The sequence below is a fragment of the Panicum virgatum genome, chromosome 6K (genome assembly GCF_016808335.1).
Source record: "Panicum virgatum strain AP13 chromosome 6K, P.virgatum_v5, whole genome shotgun sequence".
Taxonomy (NCBI): domain Eukaryota; kingdom Viridiplantae; phylum Streptophyta; class Magnoliopsida; order Poales; family Poaceae; genus Panicum; species Panicum virgatum.
This window is the reverse complement of record NC_053141.1, coordinates 39102288-39119315: the sequence shown is the minus strand read 5'-3', so window position 1 is coordinate 39119315 and position 17028 is coordinate 39102288. Positions and strand designations below refer to the sequence as shown.

The 17028-nt window shown below is 44.5% G+C and overlaps 1 pseudogene; it reads left to right on the top strand.

The window, feature by feature from the left end:
- Nucleotides 1–5009: 5009 nt before the first annotated feature.
- LOC120639216 lies at nucleotides 5010–12118 on the top strand (annotated as a pseudogene).
- Nucleotides 12119–17028: the final 4910 nt, after the last annotated feature.

The following is a 17028-nucleotide window of genomic DNA, read 5'->3' as shown; positions in this document are numbered from 1 at the left end:
AAACTCACATAGCATATCTGTTGGAGGTGATTTTTCCTCATAATAGCTATATTTGGGTTTACAAAATGATTTAGCCCATCTGTTGGACATGCTCTTAGTTGTTTAAAAAGTGAAAACCTATCGCACTTTTTTCTCTCGGCTGGCTCACTACTGGAGCTCGGTTGGCATTCGGCAAAGCCCCTTTTGCACTTGGCAAAGGCTTTGCCTAGTGCCGCATTCGGCAAACCACTCTTGGTGAATTTTTTCACGGCAAAGAGGTCTTTGCCGAGTGCTATTTATCGGGCACTCAGCCAAGCCTTTGCCGAGTGTCGCAGCGGTGCTCGGCAAAGTACTTTTCCTTTTTTTTGAATTTTTTTTGCCGAGCGTCGCCCTCAACATAGTTTTCTTTGTTTTTTCTTTTTTTTAAAAAAAATCTTTACCGAGCACCCGGTCGCTGGCACTCGACAAACCTTGATTCTTTGCCGAGAGCCACGGCCACGGCACTTGGCAAACCTTGCTCCTTTGCCATGTGCCAGCGCCATTGCACTCGGCAAAGGGGTCCTTTGCAGAGTGCGGCACTCGGCAAAGTGGCTGAAAACATCATTTTTTTTATTTTTTTATTTACATTCCACCTTGACAAACAGAAAATATCAAATATATATCACATCCATCACATATATACCACATCCGTCACATATATCACAACGATCACAATATATATAACATAAATATCACAGATATATCACAAATCCACAAGTCCACAAGTTCGCTAATAATGTAATAAGTCGATAAGTCCACAAATCGAGTAGTGCATCCCAATATATCACAAGTTCATGGGAAAGGTGGAAACTGAGTGCCTGGTGAATTCATGACTTGATCATCTACAGGCTCATTATTCGAACCCGCCGACGGCATGTCACACCCGGTTTCAAGGACAAACCGAATGCATAACTATAGGTATGTCAGGATCAAGTTTCATACATATAGAGGCATTATAAGTGAATAATTAGTAACAATATCAAGAAAAAGAGAATTAAAAACAACTATAAGACTATCAAAGTTATATAGCTTATCCTGTAAACGAAGGCTTCAAACTTCATAGACAATCGACTGGGGGTTGCGTACGCGTAGAACTTAGCATCATCTTCGAAAGACTTCATACACCTTTCCTTCTGAGCAGCAGTAAGCAAGGGTGAGTACACTTATAGTTGGTACTCAGCAAGACCACAAGAAATAACCAGAATATGATTTAATTATATCATTAATTTAAATTAATCATGTGATGGTCCAAGCCGCTCTTGACCGTGAGTACGGTTGATATATTAGTTTTACACTCTGCAGAGGTTGTACATTTTCACCATAGTTCGCGTAAAAGTTTCATAAAACTTCAAACCCAACCACACATGTGCTGATCAGGCATAATACCACACTTTCGAGGTGTGATTGTATAGGGACGCTATGAGGCATTTATAAAGATTTCCTAACATGTGACAACCCGCTAAAGTTTCAAGTCAAAGCGGTCATAATCCTCCCTAATGAGGCGGTACCTTAGCCAAGGACCATAAACGAAATCAAACCCTTAAGAGGACCGAGCTACACCCCGTCGATGTATCCCCTCTTGCCCTTTCGGTAAGATTGTCACAAGTTGGAGTTTCTAATTAATTAGCCAAAACCAGATCCATATAGTATTGTGGTTGTACTGTTTTCTTAGGTGGTTCTCCATGTTCTAATTAACACATAATATTCTCATAAATAAGTATAGATAGAAGGATGGTTAGGGTCACTTGCCTTTCTCCAACAAAAAGCTACTCTTACTGCTCTTCAGCTCTTGCTCACTTGGAGAACTTGATTTTCAATCTTCGAACATCGATCCTTATACTCGAAGCAATCATCGGGCAACCATACGAAGCAAACAACAAGTACAACTAAGAACAATACACCAGAACAAAAGAAAGACTTTAAAAGAGCATACTAAAGCATAGGGCTCGCTGCTACGGTTAAGAGAGCGCAAGAAATGCAGAAAACAGAGCAACGGTTCCAAAAGAAACAACCATCGAATTGAAAGATTTATATAATTATTGAACAAAAGAACTACGAGCTTCATTTATTTTAATTAGAAAACAAATGTAATGGATATTTAAAATAAAATACCCTTAATTATAATTAGGTCATATTATACTTTTATTTGTGAAGGCGAAATAGAACTTAATCAAATTTATATATGATTGTCTATGCATAAATTATACTAATTAAACAATTAATTTGAAAGAAACATGTGGGAGCGTCTAAACACACAAATTTATATGATTCAAGTTGAATTAACAAATTAAATTACAAACATAATTGAGTTTATACTAATCAAATTAACATTAATTATGAAAGCTGAGGTCGCTTAATTGGATTTTAGTTGAAACGCTAGATGAGAGAGCATTAATCAAATTAAATCTATATTTAATTTTAAAACAATAACTATGGCACAACAACATCGCTCGACGATAGCTTATGCTGAGACGAGACTAGCGCAACAAGAACGCGTCGAAACGGATCTAAAACGCCAAAACTGTGGATGAAACTAGATCGCAAGGACCTAGTTGCGATTAACTATAGACGTGAAGGACTAGCTGCTGATTTTTACAAGACTTAGAAATCTGAGTTCGCAAATAAATCAAAAGCTATGGTTAGATCCATAAATGAATAGGATTGGTGCTGGGATGAAAAGATCTAATCTACTAGGTGTTTTCTGCAAATTTGACAAGACACAAACAAATCTATGAGAATTATAGAATCTTCTATGATCTAATCTGCAAAAAGCTTAGAACAGCCCCATGGAGGGCAGCGGGTACTGTAGCACAAATTCCCACTACTAGGTCGCGGGAGAGCGCGGGAAGATGGGGAATAGAGAGATGAGGTCGAGGAGAATCCGTTTTACCGCTTACCCATGGCGGAGATGCATCAAAGCGGCGGGAATCGAAGCCAAAAGGAGAGGCGGCCGTTTCTGTTCGTGGCTGGTGGTGGCGCTCGAGGGAGGGGCGATGCAGGGGGTGGAGCAGATGGGGTCGCACACAGCAGGGTGGTCCCGCACGTCAGGAGGGGCGCGCAGTTGGGAAAGGGTCGCAGGGAACCATGACGGCGGCGCTAGCTTGGACCCCGGCCTCCTTTCCTGCGAGCGGGAGTGGAAAGAGGAGGACAGGGCGCTCGGCCTCCTGGCGCCCCGTGGTTGCTGTCCACATCTAGAACAAATTAACTAGCTAGAACCCATTATATTCCTCCAATGATTAAAAACGTTGAAAATAACAGTGGGCTAGTCATTTAATTTCATGTCCTTCAGATGCACCCATAAGAGTTGACAGACCCTAGTTTGAAATATTCTAACCACTGCGTGCATGATGCTGAAATCTTTCCCTGTTTCTAACAAGGCTATGAAGTCAAGACTTTCTTTTCTAGCTGTATTAGCTAAGAATTCAGCCAATCAATGCTTAAGGCCATTCACAGTGGAGATTTTATGAGAGTTTCATGTATATTAAATAGGGTGTCATGTCACCATTTTAGATGATGTGGCACTGATTTAATGAGAGAGATGAAATGAATTTCATCTAGATGAAACCATGTATGCACAGTTAACAACGCTTGATGAGTCTTAGAATTAAATAGGATGAGAGCCTATGAAATAGCAAACATGAAACAATGCATTGGGGGGGGGGGTGAGTTTCATCCATGGTTTCATTTGTGTTTTGGTGATGTGGCACTCTTGGAAACAACAAAATAAAACCATCCATTGGGATTGGCCTAATGGCCTGAGTGGTGGAAGAAACTTTCTTTGGCATTGGACTGAACCCCATGGGAGGTCTGGGGGCATATTGCTAGGTCAGTCTCAGTGGGAGTTTCATGACAATAAATATCATCAATTTTGCTGGCGTGGCAAGTAGAGAGAAGGATGGAGTTTCATGAAATGTGAAGAGAGTTTCATCACCATGAAACTCATCTGGCATGGTTACCTAGTTCCCAATCTAGATATTTATGTCCATGAAACTCCACTGAGACTTTTCAAAGTCCAAGAAGATGTCAGATATCGTCCAATAAAGAATTTACTAAAAGTAGTTTTTGTCTATAATGCAAATGTAGATCTAAATATTTTACCATCTAAATGACCTCAAATCTAGATGTGCTAAATTACGAAGCAATTTATCTTATAAAAAAACTACACTTTCCATGTCCATTTTGATCTGGCAGAGCTTAAGCAATACTTCACTCCGTCTCAAAAAACAAATCATTCTTAGAAATTTATAAAAGATTAATAGGGAAGTAAAATGGTCTTATTTGCCCTATTTATATTAGCCATATTTGACACCAATTGATTGTTACATGCACATGCACCTACTAAATAAAGTAAAATAACTTATTTTTTGGATAAATTTTGAATCAGTAGGGAGTATATAATTTTTTTAAGATAAGCTACCCGGCGGATAGAAATGCATGAGCATGACCCTTGAGCAGTACTTGTCGCTCTTCCAAAAAGGATAGAACTTTCGCCGCATCGCCCTTTGATGCAGTAACTTATATGGATCTCAATGAAAAAGAGCAAATATGCTAATTTTGCAAATTTTGAAAACGGGCATACACTTTTTCTCAAAAGAAAATATGGAGATAAAATAAACAATTTCCAAAGTTTGGCCCCAGCCGGTGTATTTTCGTCGTCATCACTGTACCAGTCGTAGTACGTTGGTTGATTATTGGTCGACGCACACGATGCGAACTTGTGGCCGCCTTGAGCTGGCCATCGCTCTCAGAGAATGTCATGGACTACTCGTGGTAGCGCGCTGCATGCGTGTACGAACAAATGTCATGGATAACCAGGACAAGCGTAGTCGGATATGAACTGATGAACACCCCAGCTCCTTTTCCTATATAACACCTGAAGAATCACACATCCAATGCACACACACTTAGCTATCATCAGTTCATCACACCTAGTAGCGCCTACACTGACGACGCAGCGGTAGCGGTAAGCTCTAGCCTGCAGGCCGGAAACCATGGCGCCGAGCAGGGCCGCCGCCGTGCTCGTGTCCTGTCCTCCTTGCTCTCCCTGCTGCTGCCCTTCTCCTCCATGGCTCTGACCCAGGACTTCTGCGTCGCCAACTTGCAACTCCCGGACACGCCCGCCGGCTACCCGTGCAAGCCCAAGCCCCTCGTCACCGCCGCTGACTTCCACTCCGACGCCCTCGCCAGGCCCGGCCCGGTCATCCCGCCGTTCAACGTCAGCCTGGCCTCGGCCGGTGTCCGGCCACAACTACAGAATAGACCTTTGTTCCAGGCCATTTGTGCCGGCAGTTTTTGGGCCCGGGACAATATGTGGCTTTTGTTCCGGGTCCAACGGCTAGCCGGGCCAGCAGGGGGGGGGGGGGACAGGAGTCTTTTGTCCCGGTTGGAGCCACCAACCGGGACAAAAGGCCCCCCCTTTTGTCCCGATTGGTGTCTCCAACCGAGACAAAACTCCTTGGCCCCCTTATCCCCTTCCCTCTCCTCTCGCCCGAGCCATTCAGCTCACTTGTTCTTGCTGTTCTTGGCTCGGGAGAGAGGAGTTCTTGCTCATTTCTTCACCATATTTGTGAAGATCTTTGATTCCCCGTCCATCCATCGGCGCTAAAGGGTTGGGGCTTGTTTTTCTCTTCTTCCTTGGTTTGTATAGCTCATTTCATGCTTTAGAAATAGAGAAAATGTGTAGCTAGCTCATTTCTTGGACATTTAGATTGCATATGTAGGTGTGATTTTTTTTTAGATTTAGATGAGTATGTGGATAGTAGAAATTTTTAGAATGAGTGTAGACACTTCATGTGATGTACTTGTATATATGACCATATCGTGGATAGTTGATTTTTGTATTCATGAACGAATTAATGAAATGAGTATATTAGATTTTTTTGTATTATGAATGGATTATTTTGACACTCTAGTGATGTATTTATTCAGGCTCACATTGAAACCATCTAGAAGCTAAAAAAATCTTTATTTCGAAATAAGTATACGTCGTTAATCTCCATCCAACGGTGATGGCACTACTTTTCGGGGATGGCACTACGTCGTTAATCACCAGCACTTCCGATTGATAAGAAGACAGCATTTGACGCAGTCAGCATGGCCGTTGTTGTACTGAGAGCATATCAACGAGCACGCTGCCTGTGCCAAGTGCTGTGCCTATTAATCGTAAATGTTGGTGCTGCGACTGGCCGATTGGTGACATCCTTGTACCGCACCGTGTCCCCCCGAAAGGCAGTGTCATCACCGCAGGGTTGAGGTTACTGACATATACATTTTTAGAAATAAAAGTTTTTTTTCTTCTAGAGGGTTTCTGGATATTGAAAAGAGTGTACTCCTGGAACTAAAGGGTGTCAAAGTAATTAGAAGTTACAGAGATTTCTTTCAATTAATTAGAGATTTCTTTCAATTAATGATACATTTTGTCTTTTTTATATGATTTTATTGTTATTTGCAAGAGTTATTAATTTGATCATAGTAATTGTAATAGTAAATAATATTTGCATTGTAATGGTAAGAATTTATAATTTTGTGAAAAATAAAGGTATTTTTCAGTAAAATATGGCTTTAGCAGCTGGAGGGAGTGGCGCCGGTGGGGGTGATCGTTGTCCTTCTAGAGAGAAGGGCACAACTCGAGTAGGTCGTCGGTCCAAAAAACCTAGTGCTTTTCATAGGGTAGTGCTCCGTTATTTGGAAAAAGAATATAGAGAATGCATGGTAAGGGACAAGGAACCTCTGTTTGATCTTGAGGATTTATTGCGGCGTTACGGTTTGTCACCACCAAACTCGGAGGTTTCAGCTCCGCCATCTTCTTCTGCGCCAGCAAGAAATCCGTTAGAGCATTCTGCGTTCCAACGCAAGGACGGTTGAAAATCTATGTGTTGTTGTCCGAATTTTTAAGTTTCATGTATAATACTCTTTTGTTAAGTTCTGTAATGGATTAAGTACTCCTTTTAATTAATCAAGATGTATGATGGATATTGCAGATCTTTTAATTATTCATGTTATGTTACATTTAGTTTAATTTAGGTTTGATATATTTTATTTATTCGATACGTGTAAAGAATTCAAATCGATTTATTTAAAATGCAGATGGACCGGCAATGGATGTACAATGCTGACCAATATTCGAAAGAATTCATTGATGGCCTGCATTATTTTTTGTCTGTGGCTGAGGCAAACAAGCAGAATGGTTTTATGTGCTGCCCGTGTGTTCATTGCAATAACAACAAGGATTACTCATCTTCAAGAATCCTACACAGCCACATTTTTGCAAATGGTTTCATGGAGAAGTATGTTTGTTGGACGAAGCACGGAGAATAGGGGGTTACCATAGAAGATAATGAAGAAGAAGATTTTGACGACCACTTTCCCGGGAATGCTGGATTCGGTGCATTCGATGACGATATTCCCATGGAAGAGCCCGAAGTAGATGTAGCAGAAAATGATCCCAGCGACAATCTGGGGCAGACATTGCACAATGCGAAGGCAGACTGTGAGAGTGAAACGGAGAGGTCAAAGTTTTCCAGAAGTTGTTAGAGGACCACCTTAAGTTGTTGTACCCAGATTGTCAAAATGGATTGAAGAAACTTGGCACCACTTTGGAGTTGCTGCAATGGAAGGCGACAAATGGTGTATCCGACAAGGGATTTGGTGAATTACTCAAACTTGTTAAAAAATACTTTCTAAGGACAACGAATTGCCTACCACAACGTATGAAGCCGAATAACTTGTTTGCCCTTTAGAATTGGAAGTGCAAAAGATACATGCATGCCCCAACGACTGCATCCTCTACCGAGGCGAGTACGAGAATTTGGATGCATGTCCCGTATGCAGTGCATTGCGTTACAAGATTAGAAAAGATGATCCTGGAGATGTCGAGGGGGAGCCTCCCCAGAAGAGAGTTCCTGCGAAGGTCATGTGGTATTCGCCTATAATACCATGTTTGAAGCGTCTGTTTAGAAATAAAGATAATGCTAAGTTGATGCGATGGCACAAAGAGGAACGCAAGAAAGACTCGATGTTGAGACACCCCACTGATGGGTCGCAGTGGAGAAAAATAGATAGGACGCACCCTGAATTTGATTTGTATGCGAGAAACATAAGGTTCGGTTTGAGTACGGATGGCATGAATCCTTTTGGTGAGATGAGCAGTGGTCATAACACTTGGCCTGTGACTCTTTGTATGTACAATCTTCCACCATGGCTCTGCATGAAACGAAAGTTCATCATGATGCCAGTGCTTATCCCGGGTCCAAAGCAGCCCGGAAAATGACATTGATGTGTACCTAAGACCATTGGTCGAAGAACTCTTATTGCTCTGGGGCGATGAAGGTGTACGGATATGGGATGAATACAAACAGGAAAACTTCAACCAACGAGCATTGCTGTTCGTAACGATCAATGAGTGGCCTGCTCTTAGTAACTTGTCAGGACATTCGAATAAGAGATACAAAGCATGCACACACTGTTTAGATGATACCAATAATATATGGTTGACTCACTGTAAGAAGGTTGTATACATAGGTCATCATCGGTTTCTTCCCATCAGGCATGCGGTACGAAAGAAGGGCAAGCATTTCAAAGGCCAAGCGGACCACCGAACAAAACCGATGCACCGTAGTGGTAAAGACGTCTTCAACATGGTAAAATATCTAGAAGTTATTTTTGGAAAGGGATCTGGTAGCCAACCTGTTCCGAACGAAAACGGAATGGCGCCCATGTGGAAGAAGGAATCTATATTTTGGGAGCTACCATATTGTTAAGTCTTAGATGTTCGTCATGCAATTGATGTGATGCACCTCACGAAGAATTTTTGCGTCAACCTGATAGCATTCTTGGGAGTGTACGGAAAGACAAAAGATACAGTAGAAGCACGTCAAGAATTGCAACGTATGGAAGAACGAGATGCCTTACATCCACAACAGCGAGATAATGGACGACAATACTTAAGTCCTGCCAGCTATACTCTTAGCAAGGAAGAGTTGGCATGGAGCAGGTGTGCCAGGGTTGGGAGACGCTCGAGCTTGATATTCCTGGAGGCGATGGGGAGAGTACACTAGCAGAAGCCATTCATGGCTACATCCTATGGGATAAACGCTACATTGTCCTAAAGTCGGATGATCGAACACCAAGACCGGCATCTCAACATGCATCTCCAAGGCCATCTCCGCAAAACCCCCCAAGGGCAGCACTGTCTCAACAAGGTTCACCGGCACATTCTCCATCACTATCATCTCATGCGTCGATGAACACTCAAGCGTCACCATCGCCTCCATGGTCACCCCCTCTGCCACCGGCAAAGAAGCAGAAACAGCCGCCGGCAAAGAAAGTAGCTGCACCGGCTAAGGAGCCTCCAAAGAACAAGGAAAAGAAGAAGAAAATCAAGGAGGCTCCTATTAAACCCTGGGACATGAGCCTTGAAGAATGCGATCGGATAACTCAAAAAAGAGTTAAAGAGTACTTCAAGCCGAAGCCGGAGCCGGAGCCCGAGAAAGTGATAAATCCTGTAGATTTGAAATTTTTTAAGGGAATGTGCGAAGCAAATAAGAGAAAATTCATTCCGAGAGATATCCCTTCAAACTACGAATGCACAATTATCAAAACTATTGAGAAAAAAAAGAGACAATCAAAATCGTCGTCGTCCGACGTTCCACAGCTCGGAGCCCAAAAGAAACAATCAATAGAGCCTCTCGTAGTGGGACAGACGACGCAACAACAAGACTTTGTTACATTTTTGAAAGAATCAAACCTGGCGGCGGCTCAGATTGCAGGGGGGAGAAGATATTCCAAAGGCCGATGTGGTCGTCAAATGGACTGTATGAGCTGGGCAAATCTCTTGTACCCCCCGAAGTAGTGTCCGTGCTTCCAACGCAAATGTATAAGCTGCACCAGCACTACATGCGTGCGATGGCCGATTGTATCTTCATGCAGGGCGCAAAGATTAAAGATGACGATTTCTTACGGGGGAAGGCCATTATATGGATAAACTGGGAAGAAATTTACCAACTATTCCATCAGGAGGACCTCGACATCTCTATGGTCGGCTTGTGGGTTCTGTAATTATTTTACTCTCCTTACGTATTGTTTTGCATGATCTCAACATACTGATCCCTTGATTTATTCGGTATCATGTAGAATGGAGATACAAACTTGCAGGAGAAAGGGATACTCTCACCTCGGCTTCATCAACCCAATTACTTGTAATTTGAGGATTCTACGCGACACTTCCGATGAGCTATTCCAAAACTTGTTCAAGTACATAAGCGTTCATCACAACAAGCAAATGATATTATTTGCTTACAACTTTGCGTGAGTGATTCCTTCTGTCTAACTCTTTCTATTCTGTAATCGAATTGTTTAAACCTTAACTACCAAGAATTGTCTCCGTATAATCTTGCAGTGAACACTGGGTCCTAATTGTCATAATTCCCGAGAAGAGCCTACTCGTGGTTATGGACTCATTGAGAAGAAATCCAGAACAATACGAAAATCTTCTTAACATGATGAAAAAATAATTCTACCACTACTTTGTCGATGACCGATAATTTGAATCACTTTGTTACTTGACTATAATTGTTCTAATCATGCACAGGATTTGGAAACAATTCGATAAAAATCATTCAGGCAAATTTGACAAGAAATTGAAGATTAAGACAGATTTTGCGGTACGCACTTGGATGATTCGTTGCACGATTCATTAGTTTTATTATATATTTATGTAAATACCTGATAATTTCTTCTCTCTTAAAGTGTATGAGGCAGAAACAAGGCACTAATTTATACGCATACTATGTATGCGAGAACATCCATGGTCTGGTAGGTCTTCCAAGGGCCTGGACAGATTGGGAGGAGGAAGTAAGTAAAAAACTTGTTAATATTTGAACTCGTATTTTAATTAGTCGAAATTAATTATCCTCTTTTTCCATAGGTCGAGGAGATGCGCGATAAACTCATACCGGAGGAAAAGATTATGGCGATTCAAGAACAATTGTCCGGATTTATTGTTGATCAAGTCCTCGATCCAAAAGGCGAATTCTATTATGATGGACTATCTAATATTGACAATCGCAGCAAATATGATAATATACGCGTATATATGTAATTAAGAACGAATATACCTATGTAAATATATGTGTGTGTATGTATTAAATTTCTATTTATGAGTATGTATGTATTATATATATAAGCACTCCAATAATATATATGTGTATATATATATTTATATAATATTGGTCCTAGATATTTTCATATGTAAAGAAATTCACATGTATAAGTGAATTAATGTATATATGAAAACTATTTAGGACAAATATTATACAAGTAATTATATATATATATATATATATATATATATATATATATATATATATATATATATATATATATATATATATATATATATATATATATATATATTTGTGGAGATCATACGCACTGAATTCCAATACATAAGTTTAATTGAAATGCAAAAGTATAATTGAAATAGAAAAATAATTGAGAAAAGGAAAACAGGAAAAAAAGGGACCTTTTATCCCGGTTGGTGTTACCCACCGGGACAAAAGGTTGTCCCGGTTGCTAGACCCAAGACAAAAGAACCCCTTTTGTCCAGATCTGGCGTTCCCGGTTAGAAAACCGGGACAACAAGGATTTTCCAACCGGAACGAATTAGCATTTCTGTAGTAGTGGGCAGTTCCCGGGTGTGAACGGGCTCGGCGTCAGCTGCACGCGCGTCGACATGCTCCCCGGCGGGGTGGTGCCCCTCCACGCCCACCCGAAGGCCTCCGAGATCATCATCGTCGTCGAGGGGGCCGTGCTCGCCGGCTTCGTCAGCGCTGGGACCAACGTCGCCTTCACCAGGACGGTGAGGAAGGGCGAGCTCTTCGTGTTCCCGCAGGGCCTGCTGCACTTCCAGATCAACACCGGCGAGACGAGCGCCGTGGTGTTGAAAGCGTACAGCAGCCCCAACCCCGGCCTGCAGATCGCCGACTACGCGCTGTTCGGCAGCTCCCTGCCAGCGGATGTCGTGACCAAGGTCACCTTCATCAGTGAAGCGGAGGTCAGGACGCTCAAGAAGCTCTTCGGCCCGAGTGCAGTACCGTCGTGAACAAGGCTGCCCTGCCTTCTTCATCAGTATCTTCGGCCCGAGTGCTGTGGTTGTGATGTGTGTGAGAATAATTTGCATGCGCTGCGTGAACCCGTGTCAGGTTGAACCTATGTCTGTCCTCGTCACATTATCCCAGAGAGTTATTCTGTCTAATGTTTTGTTTCGGTTGAGATGGTCAATAATACTTTTACGTGTCCAAATCAAGTTTTAAATCTCCCACTATAGCTTCCACTATAGACCGCTATAGCTATTTATGCATGGTGCCACTATTTGAACTCACGTATAATTTAGCCGCTATAGCCTCATTTAGCCCGCCATTAGCTGTTTTCGGAGTACAGCCGCTAAACCCCTTAGCCCGCTATTTAGAATCTTGGTCCTAATATAGTGAAGTGCACGGCCGATTGCAATGCAAGTGGGTTACCATTGGTGTTTTTGGGTTTCTCATATTAGTTCTTTTTCTCTCTCAAATTAATTACATAGCATGCCACTCTACTTCATTTTATTAAGTTTTGGGTCGACCCAATGATCCAAAAAATATGAGACTTGCATCCCTAACGGCTAATCTTTAAACTTTGTGTCGGCTGTGCGCCTGTGCCAGTTATATCTTTGTGTCGGCAGATCAAAGTCTATTTACCCCTCAACTATGTCAATTGATCCAATTTACACCTTAATTTCATCATTATTTTGATAGGATATGATATTTAATAATACATTGACCCTTATGATATAAAATTATAGAAAAAATAACGATGAAAAAATTATAATATGTCTTTTACATACATTGTGAAGCCTACTACAACCTGTTGACATCTGATTTTGTCAGTAAATCTGACATAGTATGAAGTATGGAGATCATCAGCTACTAGCGTGCATCGGCAGAGACCATATGCGATGAGCGGGCATGCATTCTGATGATTTAGAAGTTTGTATAAGGAAGCCGATGATTTGATATCAAGGAGGGACACTTTCGGTCAGGGAAGCTTTATTAGCAAGGACTCTAAAAAAGAAAATCAGAGTATGTGCATCTTAATATTTCCTTTTATTATATATTGCTTGTTAGGCATGTTTTGTTTGGATGTTTCTTGCCACGCAATTGTGTCAAGCCCAGGTTATAAATGTAAGCTCCGACTATTGTAAAAGTTTTTATCAGATCTCGATCAATGAAACTCATTTACCTTTTTACACATTTCCCCTTTCACGTTCATGCTATTGCCCTAGGAGTATGAGTAATGCAGCTTTCCGGCGACTTCTTCAATGAGCAGGGCTGCATCGTCTTGGCCTCCGGCTCATCTCCAGACGTCTCCATTACCTGGTGTTCTAGGCTTTAACTATCAGACACATCGCTGTGGTTTTCGTCTAGATACATCTATTAGTTATCGATTCTCATCACATCTCGTAAGGCTGCATCAACTTGATATCTTGCGAGAAGTGGTAGAATCACGGTTATCCTAGTCTTGATTAAGACTGCATCAGCTACTATTTCTTTATAATCTATTGTCTTGTTGTCTAATCTGCTTTAATTAGCTTTTATCCTGTTGACATAGAGGATAGATTATTTAACGGCTTGTTGCATCATAATCTTGGCTACCTCTCTAGTGCTGTTGGGATCGAGTTCTATTGTGAATAGATCTATCTACTGGTGAAGTTTAGATTAACCTTTTGCTGACAGTGTTTCTAGATTGCAACCTCCGGGTGCATTGCTGTCGTTTCATCTAGAAATACTGGTAGTAATGTTTGTAACCTTCATCGGCTTATGGTCTTACTAATGGTGGATCAAGAGCTCAAAAGTGCTCTGTTTCCTATCGACTTTATTTAGCCGATAGTTTTCACGCTTTATTGTCTATCAATAGTATGGATCTAATTCAGATAGCCATAAGTTGCTCATGGCCATCAGGATGCTGGAATCGGCCTCATGGTTGATAACTTATTTATCATGCTTTATTCGTCTACATCATTATTACTACAGTACCAGTGCCAGGATCATATCGGTCTGATCGGTAGATTGCCTTTGACTCCAAAAGGATCATCTTCACCTTGTCAGTTGAATGGTCAAACTGAATGGCATGCCCGCGCAGAGCCGCAGACCACGTGCAACGATTTGGATTCTGTACAATGGAGTGAAGCAAATTTCCCAGGTCCTCGTGTTGGTCAACACAGGGTCTGTCATTGTCGGTGTCTTGACCCGGCGGTCCGGCACCAACTAGTAAAGTGCTGCGTGGTCTCTCTTCCTGGATGGTTGATGCAAGAGGCAACACAGGAACGCACGGTTTATCTTGGTTCTGGCCGCGGGGCCGTACGTCCAGGAAAGGGGTGTGCGAGGGCACTGTATTATCTTGCACCGGGGGTGCCTGTTGTAGGGAATACAAACGAGGCGAGAGAGGGAGGGAAGCTCCCAAGTCTCTGCTAGAGGAGATGATTGACTGAGGCGAGTGCCGGTATCGGAGCTCAGAAGAGCGTAGGTGCTCTTGTGAGTTGTGCTAAGTGTCTAGAATAGCCCAGATGAACGTCGATGGAGAAGACAGAGCCCGCCTCCCCCTTTTATAGACACAAGGAGGGGCGGTGTACATGTACAGGAGATCGCGAAAGTCGTTGTCTTCTCCTCGAATCGCAGGGGTGCAGTGGTCGAGCACTGTAGAAAGTACACTGTGGGGTATGGCGCCTGGCGTGGCAGTCGTCCTGGGCATCGTCCTTGGCCTTGTGGAGATCGCGCCGGCGACCTTATAGCTCCAGCGGGTGGCGTGGCATTTGCTGTAGAACGTACCGTCCCCTGCGCTTGACGTGGCGGTGTTCCGAGGGTCCTGCGGGCGGGGGTCTTGATCTGGTCAAGGCTCGGGCCGCGCCCGAGGGTCATGCCCATACCGCTCGAGGGTTCCTGCAGAGGGGATAGTACGAAGGAAGTACAAGGAGTTGGCAGCACAGTGGCTGGAGCAGTGCTGAGCACGTCTTGCACAACGTCGCAGGTTCTCTCAGTGACGCCACAGCGTCCGGGATGGCGGAGCAGTGACCGGAGTTGGCGGACAGGACTCCGATCATAGCCAATGTGCAGAGTGGCATCCTGACGCCGTCTGACCCGGGCTCTGCGGAAGAGTGGTTGGCATTTAATGCCTCCGTACGGCAGGAGAGCGGGCGGATGGTGGTTTGTCCTTTCCGTCGAGGGGTGGTCTCGAGCGAGGCGGAGTCGATCCGCTCTCTCGAGGGTAAGCTCGCTACCCTCGAGTGAGGCGGAGACGCGGGGCGCAGTCGAGGGTCCGGTGTAGATCGCCCCGCGGGTTCGAGGGGGCTTGGATGGGCCACACTGTGTACGTGGGCCGCGTATTGGGCTTCTTTGAGTCTTTTCCTTTCTTCCGGATTGGAAGGAGGCTGTAGGCCTTCATGGGCCCGGTTACCTAACATGTGTTTGCATTTTTAGGGCGATTTTAGTCCCCTGGTTAGGGTGCCCCTAATCATAGTACCCGACAGTAGCCCCCGAGCCTCTGTAGGGGTGAGCATCAGCCCTTCAGAGGCATAACCCTTCGAGGGCGTGACTCGGGTGCTGACCGCGGTGGTCTTGGTTTGCCCGGCGGGGGCGCAACGGTGCTCCGGGGAGCATTGTTGGAGGAGTCTGATCCGGGATCGGGGTTCGTCGCTGGAGAAGCAATGAGGTGGCCACTCCGAGTTGTCTATGCAGATCATAGTCACTTCGAGCACCGTGGCGCAGCCGCTGGGGATGTCGCCGTCGTGCTGATGAGGGTGTTCGAGCTGGTCTGCGGGGGATTCGATCCGTGAATGTGTGAAGTTTCCTCCATGGGGGCGCATCAGCGCACCCGCAGGTGTAGCCCCCGAGGCCTTGGAGGAGTGCTTGCACTCGTCCAAGGGCTATAAACGTCGCCCTGCTTGGTTGCTTTACTGGGGAGACTGCTCAGCTCCCTTTTCAGCCGGCATCGGCATTCCTTTCAGCCGGCCTCAGCGTTTTTCATGCTGGCGCAGCGACTCGGGGTCCTGTTGAACCATCTAGCGGGTGCGTGTTAAGAGTGGGGGTTTTGGCTAAACACGTGGAACTTCACAATTGTCGGTTGTGGATCCATTCGAGGGTGCGGCCTGAACCGCGGCGTGCGAGGAGCCACCGAGCCCTGGCCTGCGTGAAGGCGTTCAGGGGACCCTCGACTTTTATTACGACCCTCGTCGCCCTGCCGCAGGGAGGAGGGGTGAAGCGCACCATACTACGCATGCCCGGGCCGCGAGCTATGACTGCTTCAGTGAGCTGTTAGCGGGTGGTTCAAGTGGACGTCCGTGCCCCATTCGGTAAGGGTCGGCTTGTGGTCTGTGGACACGTCACATAAAGCGCTCGCAAAAGTTCGCTAGGCGGGGCTCAGACCCATTCGATAGGGTCCGAGGGCTCGATGCTCTTCCTCGATGGGATCCCCCTACTAGGCACCCTCGAATGGCCTTGAACTTTGCGTAGGATGTCTCAAACTCCGCATTCGAGGGTAGCTTGTATGGCACATCCATGTAGTCCCTGACTCTGGTGATCTGGGGTGCCTGTTGAACCCACGACGGGCCAGGCTTCGAACTCCTGATCAGTAAGGCCTCAAAATTGATTTCCTTCGACGGCAAGGAATCCCCGGGGGGGATATTCTGTAACGGTTCGCTAAAACGGCGCGGAGTCACCGGTTATGCGCGCCAATCTCCCGCTAGTCGTGGGCTACATGGCCCAGTACGCATAACACGGTACGGGGCACGCCTTTTTAGGCAGCAGCCTCGGGTAGGCGAAGAGGCGTGGGCGGCGGCTGACGGATGGAACAGTGCTATAGTCATGCCACGCCCGCCGGTTACCGCACTGTAATTATCGCCGAGTGCGCGCGTGGGAGACTCCGCGATCGTGGGGCCCAGCTGTCGGCGACAGCAAAATCTACCGCATTCAATGCGGTGGA